This window comes from Pristiophorus japonicus, chromosome 3 (genome assembly GCF_044704955.1).
Source record: "Pristiophorus japonicus isolate sPriJap1 chromosome 3, sPriJap1.hap1, whole genome shotgun sequence".
Lineage (NCBI taxonomy): Eukaryota > Metazoa > Chordata > Chondrichthyes > Pristiophoridae > Pristiophorus > Pristiophorus japonicus.
The window spans coordinates 46,351,467-46,359,407 of record NC_091979.1 but is presented as its reverse complement, the minus strand read 5'-3'; the positions used below and the strand labels follow the sequence as shown (position 1 = coordinate 46,359,407).

General features: G+C 48.1%; 1 pseudogene; it reads right to left on the bottom strand.

Moving 5' to 3' along the window:
- Window positions 1-1,082: 1,082 nt before the first annotated feature.
- LOC139260590 (U2 spliceosomal RNA) lies at window positions 1,083-1,313 on the bottom strand (annotated as a pseudogene).
- Window positions 1,314-7,941: the final 6,628 nt, after the last annotated feature.

The window sequence follows — 7,941 nt, the reverse complement described above, 5'->3', positions numbered from 1 at the left end:
AGGACAGATGTCAATTTTTATTTGATAACGCTCCTGTGAAGTACCTTGGGACATTTTAATATGTTAAAGGTGCTATATCAATGCAAATTGTTGTTGTTTAATCTATCTGCTTGCACAGCTTTTCAATTACTAATTCTGTTTTAGAAATTATTTTGTAGTCAGATACTTACTCATTCCCTGCTACTCTTTACTCTCCTAAAGGATTCATCATCATCATAGGTGGTCCTTCGAACGAGGATGACTTGATTCCACATGGGTGCACAGATATTTCAATGAAGAATCCAATATTCCAGTCCTGAACTCCAATTGAAGGGGTGGAAGATGCCTGTGCGTGGATTTTTTTTAACGTGTGGTGATTGTTGCACACCAGCCACCACATGGGCTTGACAAAGCTACACCTTTATCCCGTGGCAAGGGTTAACCAGGACGACTGGAGACCTGCTCTGCTGCACGGACCTAGTGCGCACACATATCGCAGTGTGGGCTGGCCCGTGCTGCCCCTGGGCCCTCGGCCCTTCTGGGCCCCGTACCCTCATTTGCCGCACCTCCGCCACGATTTCTCGCCGCTCCTCCGCCACAAAAACATTCGCCTCACCTCTGCCATGATCCCTCACTGCTCCTCCGCCACGATCTCTCGTCGCTCCTCCACCACAAACATTCGCTGCACCTCCACAACGAAATCTCACCATTCCTCCGCCACGATCTCGTGCCATTCCTCCACCACAAACATTCGGCGCACCTCTGCCATGATCTCTCACCATTCCTCCGCCATGATCTCTCGCTCCTCCTCCGCAACGAAAACATTTGCTGCAATTCCGCTACGATCTCTCACCACTCATCCACCCCGACCTTCCCTCTCCTTCACTGTACCTGGGCCCTGCCAATGTTCCTGCCCACACTCCAAACGGCGACCTGGGTTTTGATGACATCACCCAGTCTTTTTTATTTTTTTTATTTTATTATTTATTTATTTAATTCGTGTCCAATCGTTCCAATCGTTCCAATTCTTTGTCAAACGCCAGAGGTCACCCTGCACCAGTCAAGGATCACTCTGCGCCAATGCTCTTAGCCAAAAGGCCTAGAGCCACTGCACCGTTCCTGGAAGTACTGCAATACCAGGTTCGTGCCATGGAGGTGGATGGGTCAGGTCCCCCACACACCTCCGTGGAGGTGGATGGGTCAAGCCATCCCACCCACCTCCTGTTTACAAAAATGTAAGCATATACCTTCCTGACCAGGGAGAAACCACCCGGAGGTCATGGTGGCTGGTCAGGTTAGTTATGCAGATCTTAGCCAAAAGGCCGAGAAGCGATGACATCACCCAGTCGCCCACTTCGAAGCCGTCGCACACTTATAGCAGTTCGTGCAGGAAGCTGCAGTGATATGCTCTTTTAGCCTCCTGACCTGCGGTGGTGTCCTCTCGCAGGTCAGGGTGGCCTACTAATCACCTTGATAACAGTAACATGGATTGGTAAATTATGTGTCTAAATATAGTAGATTTATTTTTGTGAAGTTTTTGAAATGCTTTAACCATTCATTGCCTTTGACTGTGACTATTCTTTATGCCCCTTTCCCCCACTCCCCCCTCCTCTACATCTTTAGACATCCAAAGGCTGGCAGGCATCCGATGTCTCACCCAAGTGGTAATTCTTCACCCGTGTCTAAACAGTGAGTATTGGCAAAATAATCAAATGCTCTAGTCTTTGCTATCCAATGCTGCCCATGAAACACAAAAAAATTAGTATGCAGGTACAAGTAATCAGGAAGGCAAATGGAATGGAATATCGAAGAGCAAGTTATTATTTAAATAGTACAGTACAGCAGAACCTGGGGGTCCTGGCGCATGAAACTCAAAAGGTTAATATGCAGGTACAGCAAGTGATCAGGAATGTTATATATGTAAACCTGTAAATACAATGTTTAACCACCAGAGAGCTCATCCCCAGGAGTCCCAAGGGATCCCACAATCCCTTGGGAGCATCTGTATATAAGGAGGCCTCACAGGCTGAAGAGGCACTCTGGAGACCCGAATAAAGGACTACGGTCACATGTTACTTTGAGCTCACAGTATCTGGTCAGATTCTTCATGCAAGACATAACAACTGATGACAAGATACAGATAATGAACCCAACCGCAACAATGCAGAGAACCGTGGGCATCCTGGAGAAATTTTCGGAGGGAGAGGATTGGGAAACCTTTGTGCAGTCACTTGACTAATACTTCGTGGCCAACGAGCTGGAAGGAGAAGCGAACGCAGCCAAACGAAGGGCGATCCTCCTCGCCGTTTGCAGGGCACCAACGTATGGCCTCATGAAAAAACTGTTTGCTCCAGCGAAACCCACAGAGAAGTCATACGATGATTTGTGCACACTGGTCCTGGAGCATCTAAACCCGAAGGAAAGCGTTCTGATGGCGAGGTACCGGTTCTATACGTACAAGAAGTCTGAAGGCCAGGAAGTGGTGAGCTACCTCGCCGAGCTAAGGCATCTTGCAGGACATTGCAAATTTGAAGGACACTTGGAGCACATGCTCAGGGACTTCTTTTCCTTGGCATTGGCCATGAAGTAATACTTCGCAAACTTTGGACTGTAGAGACCCCAATCTTGAATAAAACCATAGCGATAGAAACATAGAAACATAGAAAATAGGTGCAGGAGTAGGCCATTCGGCCCTTCGAGCCTGCACCGCCATTCAATGAGTTCATGGCTGAACATGTAACTTCAGTACCCCATTCCTGCTTTCTCGCCATACACCTTGATCCCCCTAGTAGTAAGGACTACATCTAACTCCTTTTTGAATATATTTAGTGAATTGGCCTCAACAACTTTCTGTGGTAGAGAATTCCACAGGTTCACCACTCTCTGGGTGAAGAAGTTTCTCCTCATCTCGGTCCTAAATGGCTTACCCCTTATCCTCAGACTGTGACCCCTGGTTCTGGACTTCCCCAACATTGGGAACATTCTTCCTGCATCTAACCTGTCTAAACCCATCAGAATTTTAAACGTTTCTATGAGATCCCCTCTCATTCTTCTGAACTCCAGTGAATATAAGCACAGTGGATCCAGTCTTTCTTGATATGTCAGTCCCGCCATCCCGGGAATCAGTCTGGTGAACCTTTGCTGCATTCCCTCAATAGCAAGAATGTCCTTTCTCAAGTTAGGAGACCAAAACTGTACACCAAGGCCCTGTACAACTGTAGTAACACCTCCCTGCCCCTGTACTCAAATCCCTTCGCTATGAAGGCCAACATGCCATTTGCTTTCTTAACTGCCTGCTGTACCTGCATGCCAACCTTCAGTGACTGATGTACCATGACAGCCAGGTCTCGTTGCACCTCCCCTTTTCCTAATCTGTCACTATTCAGATAATAGTCTGTCTCTCTGTTTTTACCACCAAAGTGGATAACCTCACATTTATCCACATTATACTTCATCTGCCATGCATTTGCCCACTCACCTAACCTATCCAAGTCACTCTGCAGCCTCATAGCATCCTCCTCGCAGCTCCTACTGCCACCCAACTTAGTGTCATCCGCAAACTTGGAGATACTACATTTAATCCCCTCGTCTAAATCATTAATGTACAATGTAAAGAGCTGGGGCCCCAGCACAGAACCTTGCGGTACCCCACTAGTCACTGCCTGCCATTCTGAAAAGTACCCATTTACTCCTACTCTTTGCTTCCTGTCTGACAACCAGTTCTCAATCCACGTCAGCACACTACCCCCAATCCCATGTGCTTTAACTTTGCACATTAATCTCTTGTGTGGGACCTTGTCGAAACCCTTCTGAAAGTCCAAATACACCATATCAACTGGTTCCCCCTTGTCCACTCTACTGGAAACATCCTCAAAAAATTCCAGAAGATTTGTCAAGCATGATTTCCCTTTCACAAATCCATGCTGACTTGGACCTGTCATGTCACTTCTTTCCAAATGTGCTGCTATGACATCCTTAATAATTGATTCCATCATTTTATCCACTACTGAGGTCAGGCTGACCGCTCTATAATTCCCTGTTTTCTCTCTCCCTCCTTTTTTATAAAGTGGGGTTACATTGGCTACCCTCCACTCCATAGGAACTAATCCAGAGTCTATGGAATGTTGGAAAATGACTGTCAATGCATCCGCTATTTCCAAGGCCACCTCCTTAAGTACTCTGGGATGCAGTCCATCAGGCCCTGGGGATTTATTGGCCTTCAATCCCATCAATTTTCCCAACACAATTTCCCGACTAATAAGAATTTCCCTTGTACTTTACAAAACAAACATTATGGACCATCTGGAGAAGTATTTTTCTACATTATTTTCTTTAATTACCTGGAATACATTAGCCCTGCACTCTGTCTTAAAAAATGGTCCCTTTAAAAGTGCAACACATTCCAGGTCAGATCTCAATATAAGTACTATGGCCTTGGAATATCAAGCTTTCATCTGTTACTTAATGTGTTTCAAATACTAGCGTGCCAAAACACTAAATGTTTGCAACCATTTTAATATAAATCTATTAACAACTGGGCTAACAACAACAACCTATATCTATATAGTGTCATGTCTTTAATACTCTTATGAATGACTCCACGAGGTCTAGTATTGTACTTGAGCTGTTGTGACCTTGGTCCCATTTATTGTAACTCCAGAGTGAGGCACAAGCATGGTGGACAGCCTTTTATACTGGGCCCTGTACACCTATGCAGGTGATCCTCAGGTCTCTCACCGCAGTGCCCTCTGGTGGCACACCGTATGTGACTATACAGTTTGTATACATGGTCTACATACATTACATCACTTACCCCCAAGTCTTTAATGCAATTTGACTTGTACATTGATGGTGACCTGGGCTTTGCTCTTCCTGGTTGACCATTGGAAGGTCGCTTCTAGCTTCAGTGGGTTGGTAGTGAGATTTGTTGCCAGTGGAGGTCCCCGTGGTTTCTGGTTGTGAGTCCATGACTACTCCATTCTCCCCCCACACAGAGATGAGGCTAATGGCCCATTACATGCAAGTTACATTCAAGTTCATCACATGGGTTTTACATTTACATCTTGGTACATTTGTTGGGTGGATTACAGTTGCGTTTCTTTTTGTGTGTTACATTTACATAATCAGTACAGGTCTATCAGTAGAGGTACACAAGGACAGTCTAGTTCCAGCACGACCGGATGAGATCCGGGTCGACTGGTGGTGGCGCAGCGCCCCATGCTAGTGGGTCTGTGGGCGAGGTGAGCTCTTTTTGCTCGAGTTGCCGTAACTCAGGGCTCTTGCCGTTACTCCTAATGTCGGGCAGGCCCAAAGGCAGCTGATGTGTCTGTGACCTCCCTGTCCTTTTCGTTTGCACAGTGTCGCTGCTGCTCCCTGGGAAGTGGTCTGAGCGAATGAGCGTTTCGTCTAAGCGACGGTGGGGCTGCCTCGTCTTGTCTAGCAGTTCGCAGGGGACTGCTGACTCGCTTTCCTTGAGGGCACCGTTGTGAGCACTCTCTAGTTTGGGATCCTGGCAGGTCCAGGTCCATTCGGAGGAGCCATTGCGGGTGATCCTTCGCTCTTAGGTATTGCCGTGGTGGTGAGTGGGTTTGTGGGCTGCGCCTTTTCCACCCAGGTGGTGGGCAACGGTAGCCGACTGCGAGCATAGGCGCAGTTTACTGTTTCTGACCCATGGCAGTTCATGCCATCGGGTGCCTGCAATGTTAAACCGATCTGAGGCAGGGTATCGCTTCCGGTGCCTCTGCTCCCCGGGGATCGTTTACTCTGCAGCTTGTCTACTTCTGTCAGCTGTGGGGACACTTTATGATACGTTGTTCTGGTCCCGGGGATGCAGGCTACAGCACTGGGTAGCCCGCTGGTCCTGTATACGACTGTTAGGTGTTCACCCGCTACATTGGCTGATTGCAATTTGCACCCGACATCGCTCAACAACATTTTGCTCATTACAGCTGGACTTTTACATTGGTTACCAGTTTCAAGCAGTTCATTCAAAAATGGCAGGTTGCTGACCTCCTTTAAAATGGCATTACTACTTTTACCCCGGTCGTCTTCCTTCCGTGGAGCCACGTGTCGTTGCTCCATTAGCGCTGCATCTCGTGGTTTGGATGCCATCTTTTCCCAATCCATGATGTCGACTGCTGCAATCTTCTTTCCCAGGGATTCTGCCACTAAAGCTGGGAAGGCGCCCTCGAATCTAATCTTCCTCCCAGGAGTCCTGCCACTGAAACCGGGAAGGTGCGCTCTCGCCACGCAGTCGTGATGAGCGGTCTGTGCCTCGGGGGCTGCGCGGATCTGCTCTCCGGTGCCTGGTCCAACCGAAGGTGGGGGCTTGCTCTTCCTCTGAGTAAGGGGGACATTGATCGCCGCAGGTTTGAAGTCTTCCCAGTTCCAATGAATCGTCCCCATCCATCTTCTTCCAAGTAGCATTGGTCCATCACCTGAAACAATCCACAGTGGTAAATTGTGCACATTGCCATCATGGGATACACATACATCCACACTAACAACAACTGATATCAGTTCCTTGGTGTCGGTGCGCAGCTTTGCCTGAACCGGGACCAGCTTGGATCGTTCAGCTTGATCGTTCCATAGCCTGTCAAAGGCTTCCTGGCTCATTACTGACTGACTCACCCCCGTGTCCACTTCCATGAAGACTGGAACGCCATTTATCTCGACTTCCATTATCACTGGAGGACAATCTGTGGTGCAAGTATATACTCCATACACTTCGGCCTGGGACTGAGCTGCCTCTCTAGCCATCTCCTTGTAATCCACGCTGGATTCACAGCCGTTTGTTGACTCCTCTTCCATGTGGTGAGTCACAACTCTTTTGCACATTTGCTGGAGGTGGTCCTTTGTGTTGCAGCCAGTTATGTCTCAAATAAAGCAATGTGGCTGAGTACTGTAGACTTGAGTAAGTGTGACATTAGTCTCTTTATTCTGACTCCAGAGTGCTGGCACAGCATGGGAGACCTGCTTATATGCAGTGCTCCCAAGGGATGCTGGGGTCCCTTGGGACTCCACCAAATGCGCTCTCTGGTGGTGGTAGAATGCATAACATCACTCGCTCCCAAAGGCAATAGTACACTTATTTAAGGGTGAGATGATCTGGGGCTTTCTGCTCCCTAATCGATCGTCTCGGTACAAACACAGGTGCAGGTGAGTTGGTTGGGCCTTCGCTAGGCTGCTGCGCAGCTGGCCTTGCTGGGCTGCTGGGAATGATGAGTTCAGCTTCATGGTCAACTGTGATGCTGGTTGCCACTTGTGTGTGTGTCGGAGGGTCGAAGTTGGTGGTGTCCTCTTCAGGTTGCTCGTGGCTGTCTGTGAATCACAGTTTGATTTGGTCCAAATGCTTTCTGCAAGTTAGTCCATTTGCAAGTTTGACCTCAAACACCCTACTCCCTTCTTTGGCTATGACAGTGCCAGCAAGCCGTTTGGGACCATGTCCATAGTTGAGTACAAATACAGGGTCATTGACTTCAATATCGTGTGACAAATTTGCGCGATCATGGTACATGCTTTGTTGATGCCACCTGCCCTCGACATGATCATGGAGATCAGGGTGAACTAGAAAGAGCCTTGTCTTGAATGCTCTTTTCATGAGCAGTTCGGCAGGGAGAACCCCGATGAGCGAATGAGGTCTTGTGCGGTAACTGAGCATGACTCGGGACAAGTGGGTCTGCAGGGAGCCTTCCAACACGCGTTTCAAGCTTTGCTTGATGGTTTGAACTGCCTGTTCTGCCTGGCCATTGGATGCGGGCTTGAACGGGGCAGATGTGACATGCCTGATCCCATTGCAGGTCGTGAATTCCTTGAATTCAGCGCTGGTGAAGCTCGGCCGACAAGGACATCAGGCAGGCCGTGCATGGCAAACATGGCTCGTAGGCTTTCGATGATGGCAGTGGACGCGCTTACAGACATTATTACACACTCTGATAGGTCCTTACTATACAATATAAATGC